This window comes from Martes martes (assembly GCF_963455335.1).
Source record: "Martes martes genome assembly, chromosome: 1".
Lineage (NCBI taxonomy): Eukaryota > Metazoa > Chordata > Mammalia > Carnivora > Mustelidae > Martes > Martes martes.
The window spans coordinates 136747563-136772789 of record NC_137888.1 but is presented as its reverse complement, the minus strand read 5'-3'; positions in this window follow the sequence as shown (position 1 = coordinate 136772789).

Below are 25227 nucleotides of genomic sequence, written 5' to 3'. Positions count from 1 at the left end.
TTTGACTGACAGAGATCACAAGTAGGCAGAGAAGCAGGCAGGTGGGGGGGAAGCAGGCTCCCCACTGAGCAGAGAGCCTGATGTGGGACTCGATCCCAGGACCCTGATATCATGCCCTGAGCCGAAGGCAGAGGCTTAATCCACTGAGTCACCCAGGTGCCCCGGGATCAGATTTTCTGATGACTATAAGTGGCAAAGTGTAGTGAACAGAGGCATACTGGTGTCTCTGAGAGTGGATTTGCATGCCATGCCCTACAGCAGGAGCAGTGCCCAATAGTTGAATTGAGAGTGTCCCAACCTTCACCTATCTGTGGGTAGTGAGATCACCTTAATAGGAATAGCTCAATTTTGACTGGGTTTTGCTATGACTTCCTGACAATGCTCTTCCACATCTTTTTCCCTTCCGTATAGTGCTTCTTTGGATTTCTAGCTTGTGCATCACTGTGTCTCAACTGTTTTCAGTGAGCCTATTATCATTAATTATCCTTTGCTAGACACTGTAAAACTTTGTTTAATAAGTGCTGTGGGTTGTCTATCATGCCTTCAAGGTCAGAATGGCAGTAGAACCTTTTGAAGTTAAACCATATGAGTTATGAGAGTATAGAGAGGGAGAGTTTGAGGTAAAATGGAGAATACATGCATCAACTGAAGATACTTAAAGTCAGATATTTTAAACATTCACCACAATACAATACAAGCCTGAAATATACCAAGCTGGTGAGTAAGTGGCAAGTTTGTGACTATTACTCCAGTGAAGATTAAAAATATAAATTAAAAGAAAAAAATCTTTTGTTTAATTTTCTTTTTGATGGTTGAAATAACAGTTCCATCCTCTGAAATCTACCTGTGTTGGAATTATTCACATCTTATTGTCTCATTATGAATATCCATTCTCTTCATTCTTTTTTTGAAGGGCAAATTCATCACAAGTTTATCTTTAATTGCCTCAAAATATTTAAGCAAATGCCTTGGGTGTTGTGGGAATGGGCAGGATTTTAGTAATTTTTTAAGTGCATTCATTCTTTGTACTATTTGTGTGGTCATTTTATGAACCAGGTATCAGATGCTGGGGATAGGCTGTGAATAATGGTGACTATAATAGACAATGCCTCTGAGTTCACATGGTTTCATTCTAGTGAAGCTGGCATGTAGTAAAGAATCATTCAGTCAGTAAAATTTTTAGGATAATTTAGGATACATGAAAATACATAATATATCTTGTAATTTTACAAATAGTGGTCCAAAATTATTAAACTACAGACTGTTTAACTTTCAAGTTTTTCATTCACCTTATTTTTTGTTAGCACACTCTTGACATCTTTGATTTTTTTGTCTCATGTATTTGATTTTTTAAAAAAATTATTAGAGTATATTTAGGACTAAGCACAATGGCTTGTACATACTATGCTTTCCATAAAACTATTTATTAATGTTGAATACATTATGTTCTGCTAATGATCAGGAACCCTGCCACATACTTTCCATTCACCTCTGTTTAATTTCACAACAACCCTGTGATAAAATCACTAGTTTTTTTAAAATATTTATTCTTTTTTTTCATTTTATTTTATTTCTTTTCAGTGTCCCAGAATTCATTGTTTATACATAATACCTAGTGCTCCATGCAATACATTCCCTCCATAATACCCACCACCAGGCTTACCCAACTTCCCACCCTCATTCCCTCCCAAACCCTCAGTTTGTCTCTCAAACCACTAGTATTATCCACAATTTACAGAGAAGGTTATTTGTGGCCCAGGAAAATTAAATAATAGGTCAATGTTGTACAATTCAGCAAGTAAGTGTATGTGTAGAAATAAAGATTTGTTTTATTTCAAAGCCTACCTTTTTAAACACTATACACAGTAGCTCATAGTAGCTCATCTTGCCGGAAACTATAACTACACCTATGAAAAATACCAACCGTTTCTGTAACAAATAATCCAGATCTAGAAAACATGAAGAAAAAAATAAGCACAACAAATTAAAATTCTCATTAGTTGTCATATCTGATTTTTATTGGCCCACCTTGATTTAAATGAACTGAGAACATTTATAATTAAAGCCTAAATATTTGCTTGTGGAAAATTGGAGAAGGGGTAATAAGAAACCAGAGAATTGAAATTAATTATCGTAGTTTTTATATTCAAAACATTAAATGATATTATACTAGAAATTATGAGGTGGTAAAAGTAAATTCTTAATATCTTTTAAAATGGAAGTAATAACATATATAACTAAACTGAATTTGGAAAATGGCTGATTGCATTAAGGAAGACTTTTGGGTTAATAACTAAATGATTAAAACAAACAACATAAAAAGGACAAAAAGGTGTTAACTGGTGTGTATGAAATCAACATTGAATATTTAGATGCACACTATCAGTAAAAAAGGTTTTAACAGTCTCAAGATGTTCATTATCATTAAAAAAAAAAAGTCTTCTGTGGTTCTTATTTTGGTAGCAAGACAGAGCATCCATCTAAATTGCTGAGTAATTTGACTAGTAATAAATATAAAACTCACATTTTACTTAGCGCTTTATAATTTGCAAAAGTACTTTTAGATCCATTCTTTCATTGTTTCTTATAGTGAGTGTGAAAAGTAAGTTGTTATTTCTCTTTTATAGATGAAGAGGTTGAGGCTCAGAGCAGTATAAGTGGCTTACCCAAGTTGGTATAGCTAATCCATTTTTCTGCCCCTTATGCAAGCCCAGTACAACTCCAGCTTTACTAAAGCAAGTTCAAACTGAAGTTGTTTGTCCTACTCCTTGCTGTCATTGTCCTTATGGAGATATATGAAGAAATGACCTTTACCCTTGAGAACCCTTAATTTTTTTAATATTTTATTTATTTATCTGAGAGAGAGAGAGAAGAGAGATCACGAGTAGGGGGGAGGGGTAGAGGTAGAAGCAGACTCTCCCCTGAGCAGTGACCCTGATGTGGGACTCAATACCAGGACTCCGAGATCATGACCTAAGCTGAAGGCAGACACTTAACTGACTGAGCCACCCAGGCACCGGAGAACCTTTACTTTGAATATATTTGATCTTAGAACTTCCTGTTTTTTTATGATGACTTTAATAAGTGGATATAAATTTTGTTCATTCACTAGGCTGTCATTCCAGATTTTTTTTCTTTTTTTAATTTGGGGCTGGCTGGCAAAGACTAGTGGTGAAGGACTATGGTTAGCAGAGTTGAGGGTGGTTAATGAAATCATCTGTATAAAGAATTTTGGAAAAGGTTCTAGAAAACCAGTGATTTCTCTGTGTATTTATTGAGGGCACTCACTTTGGCTATTGGGTCATGGAGATGTGTCTTTAATGGATATCTTAAAGGCTTTGATGAGTAAAGAAGACAAAGCTTAAATTGTATCAATCACATAAAAGTGATTTAATTTATATTTAAATTAAATTCAGATTTTTAAAAATCTTTGCACCACTTTTATGTACATATACTCTGTAATTTAGGTACTGTCAGCCATGGCACACTATACGCCAAGATGTCTGTATTAACAAGTTAAAAGGAACAAATGAGTTATCTTTTTTATTAAAAAGATCAAAAACACACAACTACAAAGAAATCTAGTTTCTCAGAAGCTCTGAAGTGATTATAAATCTCTATAAAATAAAGCAAAATGAAATTAAATCGTTTTCCAAAATTGCCTCTGTGAATTTGAAAATTAGTGAAGACTTTCAGTCTTAACATTCTAAGCAATGCTTCACACAAAAGGCCATATTTATCAATGAAACGTGATGATACCTTGGATTTGCTTCAAAATAAATGAGGTTGGGGAGTGCCTGGGTGGCTCCATTTGTTAAGCATCTGCCTTCAGCTCAGGTCATGATCCCAGGGTCCTGGGATTGAATCCCCCTTCAGGATCCCTGCTCTATAGGGAATCTATTTCTCCCTCTCCTTCTGCCTGCTGCTCTCCCTGCGTGTGCTCTCTCTCTCTCTGTCATATAAATAAATAAAGTCTTTAAGAAACCAGCCAAACAAAAACAAAATAAATGAGGTTGAGGAAGAGGAACTGTATAGGGTTATAGATGTAATGCGATTGAACATGAATTCATAAATGGGCTGGGCAATGGATGCATGAAGTTGAAGCTGGGTAATGGATACATGAAGTTCATCATCATAATTTTTCTGCTTCTATAAAAAAAGTAAAAAAAGAAAAAGAAAAAAGTTTGCCATTCTAATATTCTACATATTCGTTAAGTGCATTTACATAAATTTTATATTTCTGTATGGCTATAATGCATGTATGAATGGTTATGTATGCATGCGTTTGCATATGTATGTATATATACTTATACATATGCACATGACACTTCTAACTAGAGAACATGGTAAATAAATATTTGGATTCTGGTTACATGCTGTTGCTACAGTGTTTTGGAAGAAATTAAGCTACCACATTTAGAGATAAAAGATTTTTATTTTTCTTCTCTTAAGAGATTATTTTGTATATATGAGAATCAGTGCTTTCCTAAAGAAAATTAAAAACTAGGGGTGCCTGGGTGGCTCAGAGGGTTAAAGCCTCTGCTTTTGGCTCAGGTCATGATCTCAGGGTCCTGGGATCGAGCCCTGCATCCGGCTCTCTGCTCAGCAGGGAGCCTGCTTCCCCCTCTCTCTCTGCCTGCCTCTCTGCCTATTTGTCATCTCTCTCTGTCAAATAAATAAATAAAATCTTAAAAAAAAAACTAATGCATTTTCCTGATAATGTCCATATGAAATATAAATAATCTATACTTACAATGATGGAAAAATATTAAAAATTAAGTTCTGTAAAAAAATTTAAACTCCAAAATAACTACTGTAGTGTAGTAGAAAGTAATGAAGTGATGTTGGTTGGGGTGGTGTGTGGGGAAAAGTGATAGTAAGGGCTTTAGGAATTTAACATTAAATGAGTCTATGAGTTTATGTGATTGAGAGGTAAAATGAAATTTCATACAGAGACAACTGCATAAGTATACACCCAGAAGTATGCAAAAATGGTATATATGGAATGTTTTAAGATTATTATGACTTAGAAATAGTATGTGTATTAAAAAAATTAAAAAAAATATGGAAGAGAGACTCAGATGACCAAGAACTTTTATTTAAAGCCAGTCAATGGCTTTAAATTTAAAGTCACACTTATAGTTCAGTTTTACGTGGTCACTTTTCTAATTGTTGCTATGAAATTCTGATTGAAATTAGGGAGATTAGAGGCAGAGGTAACTATTAAGAAATCATAACTGTCCAGCTGAGAGGAAGAAAAATCTATATTAAGGTAGTAGGAGTACAGAAAAAATTTAAAATAATAACTGAGAAATGGAATTAAACCATCATGTTGGATTTGGTAGAAAAAGAGGAAGAAAGTATTAAAAGATGACTCTCAGATTTCTAACTTGGGAAAAGGACTATAGGGTACAGTTCACAGTCATTTATTTACAGTTCCAAAATCTATATGTTCCTAATCAGAAAAATTTTCTACCTTTTCTTTTTACCAAAACTCATTTAATGGCATACAGTTTTTTGAATTGATACAAGATTATTAAAAAAAAATCTTTATTCTACGTAATATGAATATTCATGCATCTGCTACAGAATTATTTATAGCAGCATTATCTACAATAGCCAAATTATGGAAACAGCCAAAATGCCCATTGACTGATGAATGGATAAAGAAGATATAGTATATGTAAACAATGAAATATTACTCAGACATGAAAAAGAATGAAATCTTGCCTTTTGCATGTACATGAATGGAGCTAGAGAATATTATGCTAAGCAAAAATAGATCAGTCAAAGAAAGACAAATACCGTATGATTTCACTCCTATGAAGAATTTAAGAAACAAAACAAATGAGCAAAGGGAAAAAGAGAGAGAGGCAAACAACAAAACAGACTCATAACTATAAAGAACAAACTGATGGTTATCAGAGGGGTGGTGGATGGGGAGATGGGTTAAGTAAGTAATGGTGATTAAGGAGTACAGTTGTGATGAACAACAGGTGTTATATGGAAGTGTTGAATCACTATATGATACACCTGAATCCAATATTACACTATATGTTAACTAACTGAAATTTAAATAAAAATTCGAAGAAGTATTTAATTATGAACCATTTTTCTAGAAAGAGCTGAGACTATTATATAATACATGTGTATATATATATCATTATCTTTATAAAATCAAAAATGTTCTCAATACCAAATCATATTTAGTTGTAAGGGTTTCTGATAGAGATTATGGATTTGTAGTGCTATTTAATAAGATATCATTTATTAAAAAGATGCCGCCTAGTCTCTTAAAATGTAAAATAACTCTATAAAATTTAATCATGACCTTTTTGGGCATTACCTGGAAAATAGGTTATTAAATGAATGTTATCAGGGCAATATGATCAATGATTGACTTACATGTGTATGGGGCAGAATATAATTGAATTTTCCTATTTCTAGATTTCTGCTGCTTAACTTCTTTATATTTCACTGACTAGAGTACACATGAAGATATAGAAAGGGGGGAACTCTATAAGTAGAAATAAAAACAAAGACTAAAAATATCTGAGACATTGTTAGGAGAACATTGAAAGAGGAGTTCAGTTTCTGATATACCTTTATAGAAAATTTCTACAAAATTTATTGGATATTGTTTAAGAATAACATTTTTTCATAGTTAGTTCCAGGTTATATGAAACAGACAAAATAATCTGTCTCAGCCAAAAAGAGAGCTGCAGTAAGTACCAGCACATCACTATATACTTTGACCGAGTTAGATCTATTGATTTACCTTGCTTGTAGCTTAAGCTTTGAGGATGTTCATTTGAAATGTCCATCAAAAGGGGAATTACTAATTATAATACAAGTATATCACATAATTCTCTGTAGTGAGTTAAAGAGAGGCAGTTTTTTTGTACTCATGTGTAGGAAAGAATAATTATACCAGGCAGAGTTAAATAAGCGAGGAAGATTTTATTCAATACTGTTGTAATGGAGATCAGGATTATTACGGCAGAAGGAAATTGACCCCAACTCCATTGAAACAAAGTTGAGAGAGTTTTGAAGCACTTGGGTGAGCTTGTGCAAATATACAGGAAGACATTAGTGGGATGTCAGGGAGTTTGGTCAATGTGTTTAAGCCATCTGTGTTCGCTAATGGGCACTTATCTAAGTTAGATTCCTACTATACCATGGCAACTTAGAGATAGAAGCACTGTTTTTTTTTTTTAATGATTGTATTTCAAAGAGATGGCTCCGAAGACCTTGGGAAAACTGTCCTGGGTTGTGAAACTGGCAAGAAGTTGGGAGAAGATTGACATCTCAAAGGGGAAATGCCCTAAGAAAAGTGAGTTCAGGAGTCAGTAGGAAGAAAGTTGTCTAAAGTTCAGTCAAGCTGAGAGGAATAGTAGCCTTCTTGGTTATAGGGAACAACCTCCAAGATGTATTTCTTGGGAAAATTTCTTGGGAAAAAAAAAAAAGAAGTTCTTGGTAATGGCTGACTAGATAATTCAGATGAAACTTGCACAAAGCAGAAACAGAAATTTTGGATAAAAATTATACTTAAAAAATCTTCTCGAGGGGCACCTGGGCGGCTCAGTCACTAAGTATCTGCCTTCAGCTCAGGTCGTGATCTCAGGGTCCTGGGATTGAGCCCACATTGGACTCCCTGCTTGGTGGGAAGCCTGCTTTTCCTTCTTCCATGCTACCTGCTTGTGTTCCCTCTCTCACTGCATCTGTCTCTATCAAATAAATAAATAAAATCTTAAAAAAAAAATCTTCTCAAAAGCCATTAATTATCAAGTTAGTAAAAACTTAAGATGCTGTATCAGCAAGTAATATATAAATAAAAATTTCTGATTATTTGAAGAGCTAGAAGTGAAAAAAATGGAATAAAAACTGGGAGAACATATGGGCAAATATTAAATTTTGAGATGGAGATGAATTTTTAACATGAAAGTAATAAAAAGAAATTAATAATTTAATGACATAAGCTTTGACTAAATAAACACTCTTCGTTCTATAAAAGTATAAGAAGAGGTAAACAGCAACTCTGGAGAAATATTTAAACATAAAAATTAGATTATAATATTGCTGTCATCTGAAAAGCTTTTGGAAATATAAATAAAACATTCCGATCAAAAAGTGGGCAAATAATATGAACAGGCAATTCAAAAAAGAGACACAAATGACAGTGGAACAAGAAAAAAAATCAGCTTCCCTTGAAATCAAATCGTTGCATATTATAGATAGATACACTTATCAAATTGGACCTCAGTATCAATATTAAACAAATATTGGTAATAGTTCTACATTTATACTCTACCTCAGTATTGAAAGTTGGTACACAACTTTGGAAAATGGTTTGGCAAAAATGTTTCAATCTTTCAGCTTATATTTCTCCTAATACTGAATTTTTGGGAAATAACATTAGTGTATGTATGTACATTTGAAATAACCTAAATGCCCAATAGTCCAGGAGTTTTAAAATCAATCATGGAACATTTATAGAAAATTAAATACTCACAATGTGGAATTTAGTTGAAACTAATGTAATATTGAATCTATGCATGAGTAATGAACATAAGCCAAACTATGTATGGTAGATTTTCTTCCTTATACAATTTTTTATTTTCTTACTCCAAAATAGGCATGCTAATTTTAAAGAAAAAAATATTTTAAAATGTCAACCTCTTCCTCCTCTTCATGGAGATTTTTACAGTCCTTTATTCCTGCTCCATTTTCTTCCTTCTCCAAAAACTTCTACAAATAATTGTATATGAATATAATAATTAAATGAATATATATGCACATCATGTACACAGAGAGAGAGGCTGATAGACACGTCTTTCTTTATATCTATATTGATGGGATTAAATTACTCCTTGAATTAAGTCATGATTTTATGGTGTAAATATAGCCAGACATTAACTTCCACATAACTGACTTTTTTTTTTAATGTTTGGATTTAGAATAAAGGCTCCTTAAATATTTGTTAGTTGGTTAGTAGAAATCTTGGACTAGTAATTGTGTTTCAAACATTTATTCTCATATGACAAAACTCCAGTTCATCCAGAAAAGGCAAGCTAATGATCCCTTTTTTATGTTTATCTTATGCTTGTTTTCTTCACAGGTTAAAAGAATTATAGGATGTCTGGTTTCATAGCACCAAAGCAGCACTAATATGACTATATTCCTATCTATTACCTTCCTGTACTTTAATGTAATGTTAAAATTCTGTCTCTCTGAAGCCAATGATAATCACTCATGGCTTATAGTGGAAAATTGTTAAGCTTTCCACAGCAAAAAAAGAATGTACAAAAAGGAAGGAATAAGTAGGTCTCTGGGTAACACAAAGCATTTTCAAATACCTTGGCTAATGTTTATATGGTAAACTATAGCATCTTCAGTGTTTTTAGGACAGTGACCATGTCCATTTTAATACTTTACCTCAGTGCCCAGTACAGTGGCTAGCAAGAAGTAATCAATTAATAAATACTGTTGTTCAATGAATGAAATTTTATGTCTGTATAAAATGGGGAAAAAAAAACTTTTGTAAGTTTATTTGAAATTCCTTGCGACCTGGATGCTACTTCCATCTTTTTTAGACTCCAGAGGTAGAGCTTCCCCCAGCTGCTTCTTAACTAATGCAGTTAGACCAAGACCAAGATCACTTATCAGCTGCATTAGGTCACTGCTAATTTTCTTAACTGTTATGTAAACAGTAGCCCAAAGAAGGGTCACTCTTCTGTTAAAGTTTCTGGGAATGACAGTTGCACCCACAGTGAGCCTGCAGTGAAAGCCAGTCCTTCACTTTGTGCATGTACATGTGTATGAGAAGGGTTTTGTATTGCTTTAAGAATTTCATTTTTGTAGCCCTGAGGGTCATAGTTAAGCCATTTAATTTATCCAGCATGGTTAATGTACAAAGAAAAAACCTTGCCTGCCCTAGTTATTAAACATTTTGAATGTAACTTCTTTTGAGAAGGATTTTTACTATTTGAAGATTTCCATACTTGGTTGAGAAATTGCTGTGAATCAGGCTCAGTTCTAGGCACTGTTAGTCACCATTACCTCATTGCAACATCACAGTATTTCTTGGCCCTGGATTTAACTACCTAGAGTATCATCTGAGCTTTCTCAAAGCCATATGGATAAAATATGGCCAGGTCAAGACCAGGGACCTTCTGATTTCATACCCAACTACGCTGTACACCAGGGTTCACCTGTAGGCAGCATGTGAATGGATAACATCACAAATTTCACCATAGGTAAGAGTTCCTTTGTTACATTTTTTTAGGATTTATAACTGTCAGCTGTAGTAATCACAGAAGCAGGAGAAGAGACCAATCATTCAAGTCTAATTACAATTATTCAGTAATTAAATAATACATATGACCGTGATTTAAGCAGTCCCATTAAGCACTCTTAAGCAGTAAATGTCCGAGAGCGTTTCTAACATAGATCTATCTATCTATCCATCTATATCTATATATATATATGTATAAAATTTAAAATTAGATGGTTGACGCTACTGGGTATTTACCCAGAGAATATGAGAACACTTAATTTAAGGGATACATGCATGCCTATATTTATAGCTTCATTATTTACAATAACCAAGAAATGGAAGCAGTCCAAGTACCAACCGACTGATGAATGGATAAAGATGTAGTATATGTACACAATGAAATATTATTCATCCACAAAACAGGGTGAAATCTTGTCATTTACAACAACATGGATTGAACTTTAGAGTATTAAGCAAAACAAAATAAGTCAGAGAAAGACAAATGCCATATGATTTCACTCTTATTTGGAGTTTAAGAAACAAAACAAATAAGCAAAGGGAACAAAATAGAGAAGGTGACAAACCAAGAAATAGACTCTTTTTAAAAAAAGATTTTTTGTTTATTTATTTATTTGAGAGAGAGATCACAAGTAGGCAGAGAGACAGAGAAAGAGGGGAAAGCAGGCTCCCTGCTGAGCAGAGAGCCTGACCTGGGGCTTGATCCCAGGACCCTGAGATCATCACTTGAGCTGAAGGCAGAGGCTTAACCCACTGAGCCACCCAGGTGCCCCAAAATAGACTCTTAACTATAGAGAGCAGCTTGATGGTTACCAGAGGGGAGGTGGGTAGGGATGGATTATATCGGTGATGGGGATTAAGGAGTGCACTTGTCCTGATGAGTACTGGGTGATGGACAGAACTGTTGAATCACTATATTGCATGCCTAAAACTAATATAAGACGTGTATTAAGTAACTGGAATTAAAATAAAAACTTTAAAAAATGAAACAGTTTATAAAAATACATCAGCTATCACCAAAGTGTCCCCACAGTGTTTTTAAACCAAATTACTAGAACCAATACTTCAGAAAACAATTATCATATTGTAGGAAAAAATGTTGGTAAGAGGCTAGAATAATGTCTAAAGTGCACAGGGTGTTTTCTAGATTTCAGAGCACTCTTGTCCAATTTCCCTGACTCTACTGAAATGGTGACATCAGCATCCTCATGATGGTAGTTGAAGAACATGAGGCTCGGAAATAGGAGTTCACTTTCCACAAGTCAGAGTTTGCTACTGCAGACCTTGAAATGTGGTCATCTGATTTGGAGCCCTCTTCATTGCGCTGATTCTCCGGACACGACCAATCTTTTTTATTTTTTTTCCTCCAAAGATTGATTGATTGATTGATTGATTTGACAGACAGAGATCACAAGTAAGCAGACAGGCAGGCAGAGAGAGAGGAGGAAGCAGGCTCCCCGCCAAGCAGAGAGCCCGATGCGGGGCTGGATCCCAGGATCCTGGGATCATGACCGGAGCCGAAGGCAGAGGCTTTAACCCACTGAGCCACCCAGGTGCCCCGGGATCCAACCAATCTTAAAAGAATTCTTAACAGTTTTTGAATTTTTAGTGAAAGTTCCTCAAAACAAAGATTTGGGCTTGTATCATTCCTCTCTCTTTTGAGATGATATATTCTATGAAGGCAGGGACTCTATGACCCAGTTATTTCTCCTATAACACCGTACACAGTGCCTCCTTTGGAGGGGGTAAGAGTAAAATAAATGTTTACTGAATGACAATATAGTGTGAAGACATTGAGGGTTGTATTTGTTGGTTAGGACTGGAGTCACAAAGTATCACAACATGGGTGGTCCAAAACAGAAATTTATTATTTCATCTTTCTAGAGGCTGGAAGTCTGAGATCAGGGTGTCAGCAGGGGTCCTTCTGAGGACATTTAGGGAGAATCTTTTCTGTGCCTGTTACTTAGCTTCTGGTGTTTTGTTGGCAACTTTTGGTATCCCTTGTCTTGTAGAAGCATTGCCCAAATCTCTGCCTTCATCTTCAGACTTTGTTTCCCTGTGTGTGTGTGTGTCTTTGTCCAAAATTTCCCTCTTTATAAGGACACCAGTCATATTAAATTGGTCTTAATCATGGTTTCTTTTTTCTGTACTTTGTGATGGCTTGACATCTTGGGGCATTGCCAGTCCTGGAGACTTCCCCTCAAAGGGCTAGCTAGTTTCTAGAGATAGTAAATAACTTGCATTCAGACACACCTTTGATATGTAGACCAGTCAATCCAGAGCCAACACTCTGAGCCACTTTCTCTACTGGTGTTTATATTCCAGGAGGCAATATTCCTCTGCTCTAGTCATCCCAGGGGCAGGTATCAGACAACTAGGGGCAACCCTGTATACCCTAGAGCTTACTGAAATATTCAAACTAGCCAATTCCAAACCTGGTCAGCCTGTTCCCCTGTTTTACCGATTCCTTCCCATGAAAACCACAAGGAAGAATGTATCCATGCTTTTCACTCTTTCTCTTGCCTGACCCAGTGCTTCTCTGTGTGGTTCTACATGGTATGTTGTATCTCTTGTTTCTAGGGAACTATGAGAAAAAACTTCTCCTTTTGTAACAATAATCTCCTGATCTGTTAGCCTTGTTATGCCTGATTGAAACAGATCCTAGCTGCATAAATGCAGAGGACTGCTTTACTCCAGGATGGCATCATCTTGACTAATCACCTCTACAATCACCCGATTCTCTATAAGGTCACATTCTGTGGCACTGGGAGTTAGAACTTCAACTAATGGGCTTTTGTGGGACATAATTCAACTCATAACAGAGGTTTATTTATTTGTGTACATTTTGTGTTAAAAACATTTGAAAACTTCATAACACGTAAGATTGTATATTGTATAATGTAATGGCAAATATATATGGTATATATCGGGGAGAATGGTAGGATTGGAAAGAAGGAGCAGAGAGTAACCTAAACACAGCAGACAACTGAAGAGGTTATTGAAGTGAGTTTTCATGTGTATAATGAAGGATTTCTAATGATATTACCTGTGCAGTATTTGACAAATTTTCTCTGCCTCTCTGATTTCATAATCATTACTCTAATTAGCACAGAGTGGGGTATACTCTCTTGGAGAATATTACAACAGCTTCCCCCCTCCCCCCAGGAGAGAGAGAGAGAGAGCGAGCGAGCAGGGGGAGGGGCAGAGGGAGAGAGAGAATCCCAGGGAGTCTCAACGCCCAGCTTGGATCCTAAAGTGGGGCTTAATCTCAGGACCTTGAGATCACAACCTGAGCCAAAATTAAGAGTGGGACCCTCAACAGACGGTGCCATCCAGCTACCCCTACAACAGCTTTCTAACTGGTCTCTCTTGCTCTTTCAAATGCATTGTCTTTAGATGTTTTCCTTTTATTTTAGGTTATTAAGGTAATACTAGATGTCAACAGATACATAGCAAAATCTAAGTGATTTAACACAATAGAAGTTTTGTTCTTATTTATGAAAATCTAAGACAGATGCTTCTACTTGGTAGGTACTTGTCTTCCCAGCAGTGATTTTGTAGCTCACCCATCTTCAACATATGAGTTCCAAATGGCCACAGAAAGGAAAAAAGCACCGAAGAATCAGGCATAGGAGGCTTTTATGGGCTGGGCCTGGAGTTGACTACATCTTAGTTACAAGGCCACATCTAACTGCAAGGGTGACTGGGGGGTGTCATCCACCTGTTGCTTTGAAGGAAGAGGAAATGGGTTGGTAAATTACAAGTAGTGTTTACTGCTGACAGTCGGTTTTTTCTATGATACTTCCCAATCTGCTTTCCCAACTCATACTGCACACTCATCCCTTTTATGAACTTGTTGTAAACCAAAATGAGAAATTGTTTATTCTCCACGTATTTACTTTCTGTTTTCACATGTGGGTGAATGCTTCAGTTTTCCTCTAATTAAAACCTCTACTTCTTCACTCCTAGGTCTCGAAACAGTGTTACTTATCTTTAAAGGCCTAGATCCAGTACCATTGCCATCAAGAAATGTCTTCTATCCTTTTTATGACTTAAAATGAAAGGGGCCTTCTCTCTCTTGAATTTCCATAGCCAGTTATTCTGAAGGCAGTTTTGTGAACAAGACAGCCATAAAAGTCTCCATGTACATTATATGTGGAATATTTATATTTATGAAACTATCAAATTTTTTATTAAAATTTTTATCAAATCATGAAATTTGGTAAATAAAAATATGTCCTTTAATATAAGAAAAATTATTTTGACAACAAGAATGAGTGACTCTGTTTAAAGTCAGATTCTGCTTAAATATGTAATCTGTTTTAGAGCAAATTATCTAAACTTTAAGGATTGGAGGAGATAACTGAGTCAGAGAGGGTAAAGGGAGAAAAAGGCATCATTTAGAAGGAATGATTTTGCTTGGAATACAGAACATCCCAACATCATAGGAGCAGAACTGGCAGCAATCCTTAGCTCTGTCCAAAAGTAAGTTACTCTGACTCACGGAACTGTCTAGTTTTTACTTGTTTGATGGATTTGTTCTTAATAATTGAAAAATCTGACTCAACAAACTAGTGCCTCTAATTCCATAATAAACAAGCAACCTTTTCTTCTTAAATTGGCTTATTATATAAACTGCCTGAGAATAGGAGAATACACAGGCCTCAAAGATATAAACATTTAACATTTGGGACTTTAATCAGTCTCTTGTGATTTTACTTAATGTTAATCTCATGTCTGGTGTGCCTGTGAGACTGCATTTCTTGGTAAGTACCAGGATCTGCTCCATGGAAAATTTGTCCTCTGAAACTTTTTGGAGTTATAGTGACCTAATGAACGATATGTGTCCAGCATCAATCACCGGAGGGTTCCTTAAGACATCCATCACTCTCTACTTTGTGTTATAGTTCAGTGGATATAGTAAAATAAATTTGTCATACTAATTTTGAATACTGTATCTAAGACTGAATTACCGTGATATCTATAGTGCCTATCCAGAGCTTTGTTGGTGATCAACCATAAATTAACATTTTTAAAATTAGGAGCCAGTGTGAATGTGAGATACACATAGGAAGTATTCTACTTCCAGAGGAAAATTGTATCTGGTTACGTGACAACTAAATCCCCATTTGTTTTAGAGTAACAAAACCCCCTCGGGTAAATTCAGTCTGTGGTTTGTTTTTTGTTTTTGTTTTTGTTTTTGTTTCTTTTACTGCTAATGAGCAAGCATGGTTTCTGACATTTTTTAAAGCTTATATATATAACAAACAAATAGAAACAAAAAAGGGAGAGAAGAATATGAAACAGAAAATGTTTGTGGCCCACAAAGCCTAAAATACTTACTATCTAGCCTTTTATGGAAAATATTTTTCTTTTTTTTTTTTATTTTGTAGAGAGAGAGTCAGGAGGTGGGGCAGGGAGGCTCTGGCAGAGGAAGAGGGACAGAGAATCTGAGGCAGGCTCCATGCCCAGCACAATCTCATGACCCTGAGATCCTGACCTGAGCCAAAACCGAGTCAGACTCTTAATAGACTGAGGCACACAGGCACCCCTGGAAAATATTTTTCAACTCCTGTCTCACATTACCAAGCTAAACTGTGATATTATTATAATCTACCAATTATTATGTTACCTGACTAGTTTTCTGTAATTATGTCTATTCCTTCAGAAATGTCCTTTCCATGTGAAGGGAACTTTCTGAAAAGAATGTGATTTATTAACTTCCACAAATTAACCTGTTTATCAGAAGCTAAAAAAGATTTTAGTTAGCATCTTACTCACTACCTCCAAAAAATGCACTCTAATCATTATGTTTAAATAGTCTTTCATTGGTTCCAAATTAACACATTTTGTTATTTTCACTTTAGTTAATGCAATTAATTTGGATGTGCATCTTAGCCCAGTATCTTACAATTAAGTATTACTTAGTGATTTCTTCTCAGAAAGGCTATAAATAAGAGAACAAGTGAATGCTTTTAGTTTAGATAATTCTACACTAACTATGGCTATACTTTTAGCTTTGCCCTGATTTTATTTTTCTAATTATAAAAAGAAAACAAGCATTATACATTACTTAACCCTAAGATGTGCTTTCATTTGCCTTCACATTTTCTCACCAAAATCATCTTTATATTGACATTAGAAATGGCCTTTTCGACTTATTTAAAACAGTCACTTGAAAGAGAAGCATATTAAGGCTGATTTGCTTAATGATGTGGGAAGAAAGCCTGACATTTTAGAGACTTACTGGTTCTAAGAAAAGAAACTCTCTTAAGTGAAACACCACTAATGTGTTTCCAAAAGGTCAATAGTTTATTACCCTATAACAGGTGGATCAGAGCCACTTGATCTAGACTAATCAATTTCTTTTTTTTCTTCAATCTTCCTGATATAAAAATCATTACAGGAAGACATATGCATAGAGAAATGTAGCAAGATGGTGTGAAAAGATAGAAGCATACTTTTGTCGTTGTTTTTGTCCTTTTGTGGAGCAGGAATTGATAGATGGTTAGAGTGAAGACTGAGCTGTGGAGAGCAGGTGGCATGATGCGTATTTGATGGTTCATTGTCTTCTACCCAACTTGTCATCTTCTTCCTTTGTGTTTTATAGTCCACTGGGAATAACTGACCAAGAGATTGTCAGGTCTTTTTTGTATTCGCAATTGAAAATACAGTTTTTTGTAGGGTAAGCTACCTATTATACTGCTGTTAAAATACTTCTTCTCTATTGCCACAGTATCTCTGAGAATTGCCATTTATGCACCAACAATCACCTTATATCTAAAAGATTGTTTTCAGGGCAGAGAAAATTGGAGAATTGAATGGAATACTACTTAGGTGTGCATTACCAGAGCCAAGACTGGTTTGGTTGAATTTAAAACAGTCCAACTAGATTTAGAAAGGAAACAGGAGATGAAGGAATTTGTTGGAAATATACAGTGTGATCTTATAGAATCTAGTACAAGAAATTCAGTCGTGTCCCTATAAAAGTGGGCCCAAGAAATACATGACACTCAGGAACCACTGGAACACTTCTTGCCGACACCCCCTCTCTCTACACCACTGTCTTCCATTACTGTTTGTTTTCCTGCCCTTTCTTGTGATCTTTCCTGCTGCCACGTTCTGCCTTGAAGCAGCATTCTCCTTTCTCTATAGATTTGATTTCTTGGTATCAAATACAGGAAAAACATACACAGTTGCTCCTTCTAGTTCAACCACCAAATGAAACTCTAAGTTTAATCTCTGAATATAGATTCCAAATGCTAACATGAGAGAATCAAATTGTCCTTGTTTGAGCCAGCTGCCCATTTGTGACATGATGAACTGCCATCTCTGGGGTGAAGTTACATGATCCATTGACTGCCAGAAAGTCTAGGGAATCAGATTATCTAAAGGGTTGGGACACTAGGGTGAGATGAGTAGCTACTGACATTACACATTGAAGACATTTATTTGGGGCACCTTGGTGTCTCAGTCAGTTAAGCATTTACCTTCATCTCAGGTCATGATCTCAGGGTCCTGGGATAGAGTCCCACATTGGGCTCACTGCTCAGTGGGGAGTCTGCTTCTCCCTCTCCCTCTGCCCCTCCTCCCTGCTTGTGCTCTCTCTTTCTCTCTCTCTGTCAAATAAATAAATAAATAAAATATTTTAAAAAATACTTTCATTTGGCTTTCCAATCATTGTGAACATTGAAGAATATTAATTCATTCACCAAATGCTTAATGAACGTCTGGTATGTGCTCAAGTTATAACAATGAGTAAGATACAGTCATTTCTTTTAAGGAATGTATAATCTGCTGGGGTTGACAACTCTGAAAACGCTTTCTATGTAATCATTTCTTTACCTGCGTGTACACAGTGTACCCATGTGAGGAGTTTTGGAAGACTCAAATGATTTCCTGGGAAAGGAGTGAGACACAAACTGCCTATTAAGTGATGTACAGAAATTAGTCAGATGGAGAAAGTTGGGGAAACCCATACAAAGAGGGATAAATTTTAGGATCTAAGTCCTTTATCAAAGGACTTATCAAAAAGCCAATTCACCAAAGAATCAATTTGGCCAACTTGTCTATTATCAAAACTCATTTTAAAGAATATCATTCTTTTAATACTAATACATTCAACAGATATCAAAATGAATATATTATGTTTATGAGCTTTATAATTGAGTGAGCTTTATAATTTTACTGAATTGTTCATTTGATAAAATTGATATTTAGTAAATTTATAATTCAGTGCATTGCCTTTGGGTTGCTGGGGAGAAAAATCTTCCTCTGCCCTTCAAAGTCCTTCTAGCTGGACTTAGAATGAAATCCACATGAGACAGATTAACAGAAGAAAGTCAAATTTAATAACATATGTACAGGGAATTCACACACACATGAGATTCCAAAGACAGTGAGCTTATATGAAACATATATGAGCTAAAGAGTAGGGTAGGTCTGAGGATAGGAAGGGGAGGACAGCCATTAGCAGGAAGGTGAAAGGAGATGTTTTAAAAAATAAAGGTTATTCTATTTTACAGTTAAGTTTCATAGGTAAAGGGAAGTCTCTATTAATAATTCTTTTCCAGGAAAAACTCTCCTTTCCAAAGTAAATTTAGTCTCTTGAGGACCAGGAGGAGAGCTGTTAGTGCATCAGCTGGGTTTTGATTACTTTTAATTCAAAATAAGATTCATGCCAAATTGGCCCATCTTGGGGCAGCCTCCCCTTGGCCCTGGGCATACTGGTCTGCTTTCAAGTCCATAGTTCCAGAGTATGAGGGAAAAAAATTCTGTTCCTTATGGGTAGAACATGAAGTATGACTTGGGCCAAGGAAGATGGTTTGGGAGGGGGAAAGGAAGAGAGGGGAAAATTAAACTACCTCTTAATAGGCTTTTCTGTATTGACAAAAGTTAATATCTAAAAAAGTATGCATAATAAAAATATGTCAGACACATTATTTATATTGATTTTATGTTTACCCATATCCATTTCATTCTAATGGGTTATAGGCTTCTTGAGATCAAGAAGAATATTTTTTCTTAAACTAAATTATCTCTGATTTGTTATGGTATTTTAGCATACACACATTTTCTTCTTTTTCAGCTTTATGAGTTCTTTGAGTGATCAGTATATATATTTTAACTGACTAACCCCTTATGCTCATTAACATTATGTATAATTAGACTTTATTAATTTCCAGTTCACTTGCAGATGCCTCTGTTTCTTCAGAGATATAAGTAGAGGACTGTTACACAGATTTCATTATATTTTTATGCTTTCTGAAGTAGAAAAAATTTGTCCCTTTTACAACATTAGCGACTTAGGATGTTAATCAATGTAAAAGAAGGACATGTATTTAACATTTGGAGCTACATCTTATTGATTATTAATGCAGGTCTCAATGAGTGTTAAGCACAGCAAGCAATTACCACCCTGTGACTCATTCCTTCACTTCCACAAGATCTTTTCCCAGGTTTTAGCTGATACAAATAATTTGAAACTACCTCTTTAGTTTTCTATAGATATCTCTCTTTCAGAACATCTTGGTACTTAGAGAAATATGATCCAGAAAGAATATGATATTTTAAATTGAATAAAAATGAATATAATTTTGGATAAAGGAGTGCTTAAGGTATCTAGAAATTAAGATCAGAGATTATGTATGTCCCATTGCTATGGTAAACGGTTGGTTTTCCAAAGTAAGTATTTATGCCTGTACCCTCTCAGTGGTAAGGCTGGACATATAATTGCCTCATTATGTCCATATTGACCCTTAGTTGACTTTTATGTGTGGGTCTGTACTGTTGCTTGGTTAAGTGAAAGACAAGAAAGAGGAAGAAATGATTGTTCTATTGAAGATTAAATCACAAGTAAAGGCCACACAAATCATGGTGGTAGTCTGTCTCTCTCACTCAAAAAATAAAAAAAAGGTTGTATTGGGGTGCACCTGGCATCCCAGTCAGGTATCTGACTCACTCAGGTATTGGGTCTGGTCATGATCTCAGGGTTGTGGGATCAAGCCCCGCATTGGGCTCCACACTGAGCATAGAGCCTGCCTGAGATTCTCTCTCCTTCTTCCTCTACACTGTCCTCCACTTGTACTCTCTCTCTAAAAAATTTAAAGAATAATAACAAACAAATAAATCACTGTGGCAGGGTACCAGTAACTTGATATCTTGGTGGAGTTTTCAAAAATAATTGTAAAGGAATAAAATTATTGCAAGAATACTTCTGATGAATAATCTTGGGAAAAAGGAGTTATTAGTGCACAGAAAGAAAACATGGTTTCCTTATAGCTCATGTTTATATTTTTCCTCCTCAAATCAACTTTATTATAAAAATATACTAATATAAATAACATAAACCAGATGTGGGATAGAGGAATTTAGAAACATTAATAATGAAATATACACAATAGTTTTACTGAATATGAATGCCTTTGAAGTGTTGGTGTACTACTCTACAGTTGAATCAGTTCCTACTGTGCTTGCCAGTCTTGTTAACTAGGCTCCACCAGTAAGTTTACTTTAACAGTTTGTTTCATTTGTATTTATAAGACTAAACAGGAATGGGAGTATTTATGACATGTCTATGGGGAAGTTTCTGTTTTATAACTCTAAACTTTTCAAGGGAATATGTCATATCTGCTCTTCTTGTAACTATCCCAAGATATAGATAGCAGAGTGTTTTGTTCACATCGTGCCTTGCCTAAACATTATGTGCTGACTGAATGGATCTGAGAAGCAGGATGCTTTTATGGCCTCTGCTTCTCCATTATAAGACCATTGTCAATGACTCCAGGTGGCCATATCAAAGACTGAGACACTTAACATTTATAGTCTCATAAAGTGGGGATCACCTTGGAATCTGTAAGTGGAACTAGAAACTGGCAACAAACATTACAAAACTGGCAACAAAGATTCCCCAGGATCACATGATTCTCTAGGAGCCTTTTCAGCTCTAAGAACTGTGATTCAACTCTGCTGTCTCCGTGGTTTTGCCAGATTGTAAATTTTGGAAACCACTGACCATTACTCATCTGGTGGCCGATAACACCTATCAGAAAGCTGTCATGCACAATAAGCAGTTTCAAGGACCTAAAGCCTTTGTTGTTTCTTACCTAACCCAGACACACCTTCCTGGGTGGCATCAGGAGGTTATGCCACCATTTCTTTGAAAAGTCCTTCCACTTGCTTCTGAGATGAAGGAGACATGGCTGAATCTGAACTCTTCCTCCAGAAGATCTGCTGCCAACTTTTTCCAAAGGTCTTTATCAGATCACTAGCAGAACCCAGGAAAAATTCTTTCAGTTGAGTTTATTGGTAGGCTCTGCCATCAGCTTTCTTATGGACTGCATTTTAATTGAGTTAATCCTTCCATCACACCAGTAAAGTATCTGTAGTTCACTATTGTGTAGATTTAAAAAAAAAAATAAAACTTGGAGAGAAAGTAAATAATCAGTCTGAAGTTTGCTGGATCAGTCCCCAGCTTGCTGGTCTCAAATCGGGAAGAAAGACTTTTGGTATAAAAATCCCCAAGAGGATATTTAAAAAAAAATTGTTAAGATTTATTTTATTTTATTATTTTAAGAGGCCGATCACAAGGGGGTGAGTAAGGGACAGAAGGAGAGGGAGAGGGAGAACCTCAAGCTGACTCCATGCTGATTGCTGAGCCTGACCTGCAGGTGTGGGGCCCTAATGAGGGCTTGAACTAGTGACCCTGAGACTGGGACCTGAGCTGAAACCAAGAGACAAATGCTTAACGGACTGAGCCACCCAGGCGCCCCTCTGAAGACTCATCTTATATCTCAATCCATCTAACCCGCTTTTTTGTTGTTATTGTTTGCTTGTTTGTGTTTTCCTATGTAGTAACTGAGTAACTGATTTTCGTTATACTTAAGTTCAAAGGAAAACTAAAAATAATTCTGTTGTCAAAATTATAAAATTAAAATGATTTTGTATTTCATTTTTTTAAAGATTTTATTTCTTTATTTGAGAGAGAGAGCAAGAAAGACAGAGAGAGAGAGAGAGAGAGAGTAGAAGCAGAGGAAGCAGCCGAGAGAGAAGAAAGAGGCTGCCCCCTGAGCAGGGAGCCAGAAGGAGGGCTGGATCCCAGGATCCTAGGACCTGAGCTGAAGGTAGACGCTTAAACAACTGTGCCACCCAGGTGCCCCTGATTTTATATTTCTTTTATCAGGACGACCACTCGCACATAATCCTTTTTCATATATGAGTGAAAACCTTTTATGGCTAGAAGAGTAGAAAAATAGTGTTTGGATATTAGTTAAATTTCAAGAGTTGGAATGAGAATGAAGCAAAATGTTTATTATAAACATCTTAGTTGTCTCTATCGTATTGCCAAGATTAAAGCTGAATAAAAAATGACCTTTTTTCCTTAATTTCCTAATCAAACTTATCAATGTAAATTCTCTTATGGCTGTGTGGTATAATGATCAGGGCATGGATTCTGGAGTTTCCCATTCCCACTAGAACATATTCTTTCTTTCTATCTTTCTTTTAAGATTTTATTTATTTGAGAGAGAGAGAGAGAATACGAGCAGGGGCTGGGGTAGAGGGAGAAGCAGACTCCCCACTAAGCAGGGAGCGCAGTACAGGACTTGATCCCAGGATCCTGGGATCATGACCTGAGCCGAAAGCAGATACTTAACCAACTGAGCCATGCAGGCGTCCCCTCATTGTAACATATTCTAATTGTATGATCTGGGTGGAACTTTCTGTGACTTCTTTCTATACAGTCTTTACGTATAAAATCAGAAAAATACTAGTATGTACTCTATGGGGTTTCTTTGATGATTAAATGCATCAGGGCAGGTAAAGTCTTTTAAAAGAATTTCTAGCATATGATAAATATCCATAGTGTTAAATGTTATTAGCTTTTGTTTTTATTTCAGTTTCCATAAAACTCCACATTTTGTCCTTTTTCCTATTTAAAATATAGTCTATAAATTCTGCCTGTATATCACACATATGCATATCTTTGGTTAACTATATATTAATTCTCTTCAATTCTTGGTCTTACAGTTAGCCATATCTCATTTAAGTCAAAACTCTGGCTTTAAAAAGTTGGTTTTTTTTTTTTTTAATTTTTTACTTTAGGAAATTTACTTACAGTTTTTGGCTTAGTGTTCCCATCTGAACAATGAGGATAACAATAAGACATGTCTTCTCGGATGAGTATAGCTTCTCTCCAATAGTCAGAATGTGCATCTGCTTGTTCCCTTCTTTTTTCCCTTCTTCAGTGTACATTATGCACTTTTATAATAATGCCAAATCCGAAGTCAGCAAGTCTAATTCCTTGACTAACAGAACCTGCCAAGTGAAACTTTAAACTTTGAATATTTCCATGGCCTAGCATATTATTATTTTTCAGGGACAAACACTCCCTTTTTGGATAGCTCTTGCATTCAGCCTATTGTCAATCATTGTTGTTAATGATGCTGCCTATTTAAGTATGCACTGAATAAAACATTCAAATTGTGTTATTTATAACTTGTGCATTTCTTTCCACACATTTCCCTGATCTGAGATGTAAAATGTAATCTACATTGGGCAGACAATTACAGCTTGGTGAAACAAAGGGATAGAAAAGCAAAGGGAAGGCACGTTAGACCATAAAATGACGAAAAGAATGTGGAGATGGGATTGTGAGACTGTGATTTTTTTGTGTGTGTAGTTAGTTTTGATTTTTTGCTTTTTGTTTTTTTGTTTTTTTTTTCAAATCTCAGAATTAAGAAATTCTAGGGTTTTCAGAAATTGGAGAGAAGCAAGACTGTGAGATCTAGTCAATGAGGAGTGGTACGTGTAATGATCGATAATCATGAGATGTGTTGAAGAGCAGTAGATGGTGTAAATTTATATTTTTACAGATGTTAAAGAAGATAGGTTTATTGAAATGTATACTGACAAGGAAATTTCTATTCTTCTTTCAATTAATAAGAAGCATAAGACAATGCAGGAAATTTAGGAACCACCATTTTCTATTTAAAAGAAATGGTAAAATCTAACTTGAGAAAAGGAAGTTAATGACGGAGTACATTCTCATAAATGAAGACTGAGGAAAGGTTATTTGTTGAATTGTTTGCTTTTATATTAAATGCGTACTTTATTACCAGGCTTGTCTGACATGTATATATTTTAACAATAGTAATACAAGTATGTGGTCATTTGTTTTATGTTTGTGTTAGCATGAAATAGAAGAGAGAAAAGCAATATAAAAAGTCTAAAAGGAGATTTTAAGCATGCCAAGACAAAGCAATGCTTTTGTTGAAACTTTTTTTAAAATTCCCTTGCTTTAAAAACACTTGGAATTCAATAATACAACAAAACTAACTGCTTTCTCATTTTCCATATCTCTTCTCTGAAGACTTATTTACAAAACAAAGACTCATCAATTATCTCCTATGTATAAAAGACTTAGAAATCTGTTTCACAATATGCTTAGTACCAGATCATTAATTATCCTAAAACTATCTCTCACTGAATGTCCTTTCACAAATCAAGCTTAATATGTCCTTGCTGCAAATACCAGTGGTTGCCTCGACATTGTAAATGGGAAGTACTGTTGTCCTCTTGCTTCTAAACGTGAAATCAGTAAAAGTCTCTTTCTTATCTTTAAACTTAATCTTACTTTTTAAATTTACTAGGTGAGCTTGTCAAATCCAGGTATTAGGAGTTCTTCGTTCATTGTGGTTCTCTTTTGTGTATCTTTGCTTAAAAATTCTCATATCTTTGGGATTCTGTGCACAATTTCTGTGTCTCTTCCCTAGCATTTTAATCTAGATTATTAAAACATTTTACTTTCCTTTACAAATTATATGTAAGTACTTCATGAATACATACTTGCTGAATAGCACCACATAAATATATAGGGTAAAATATAGAAGTAGGTATCATTTCCTGACTATGACAGAGTAGTTTGTATCAAGCCA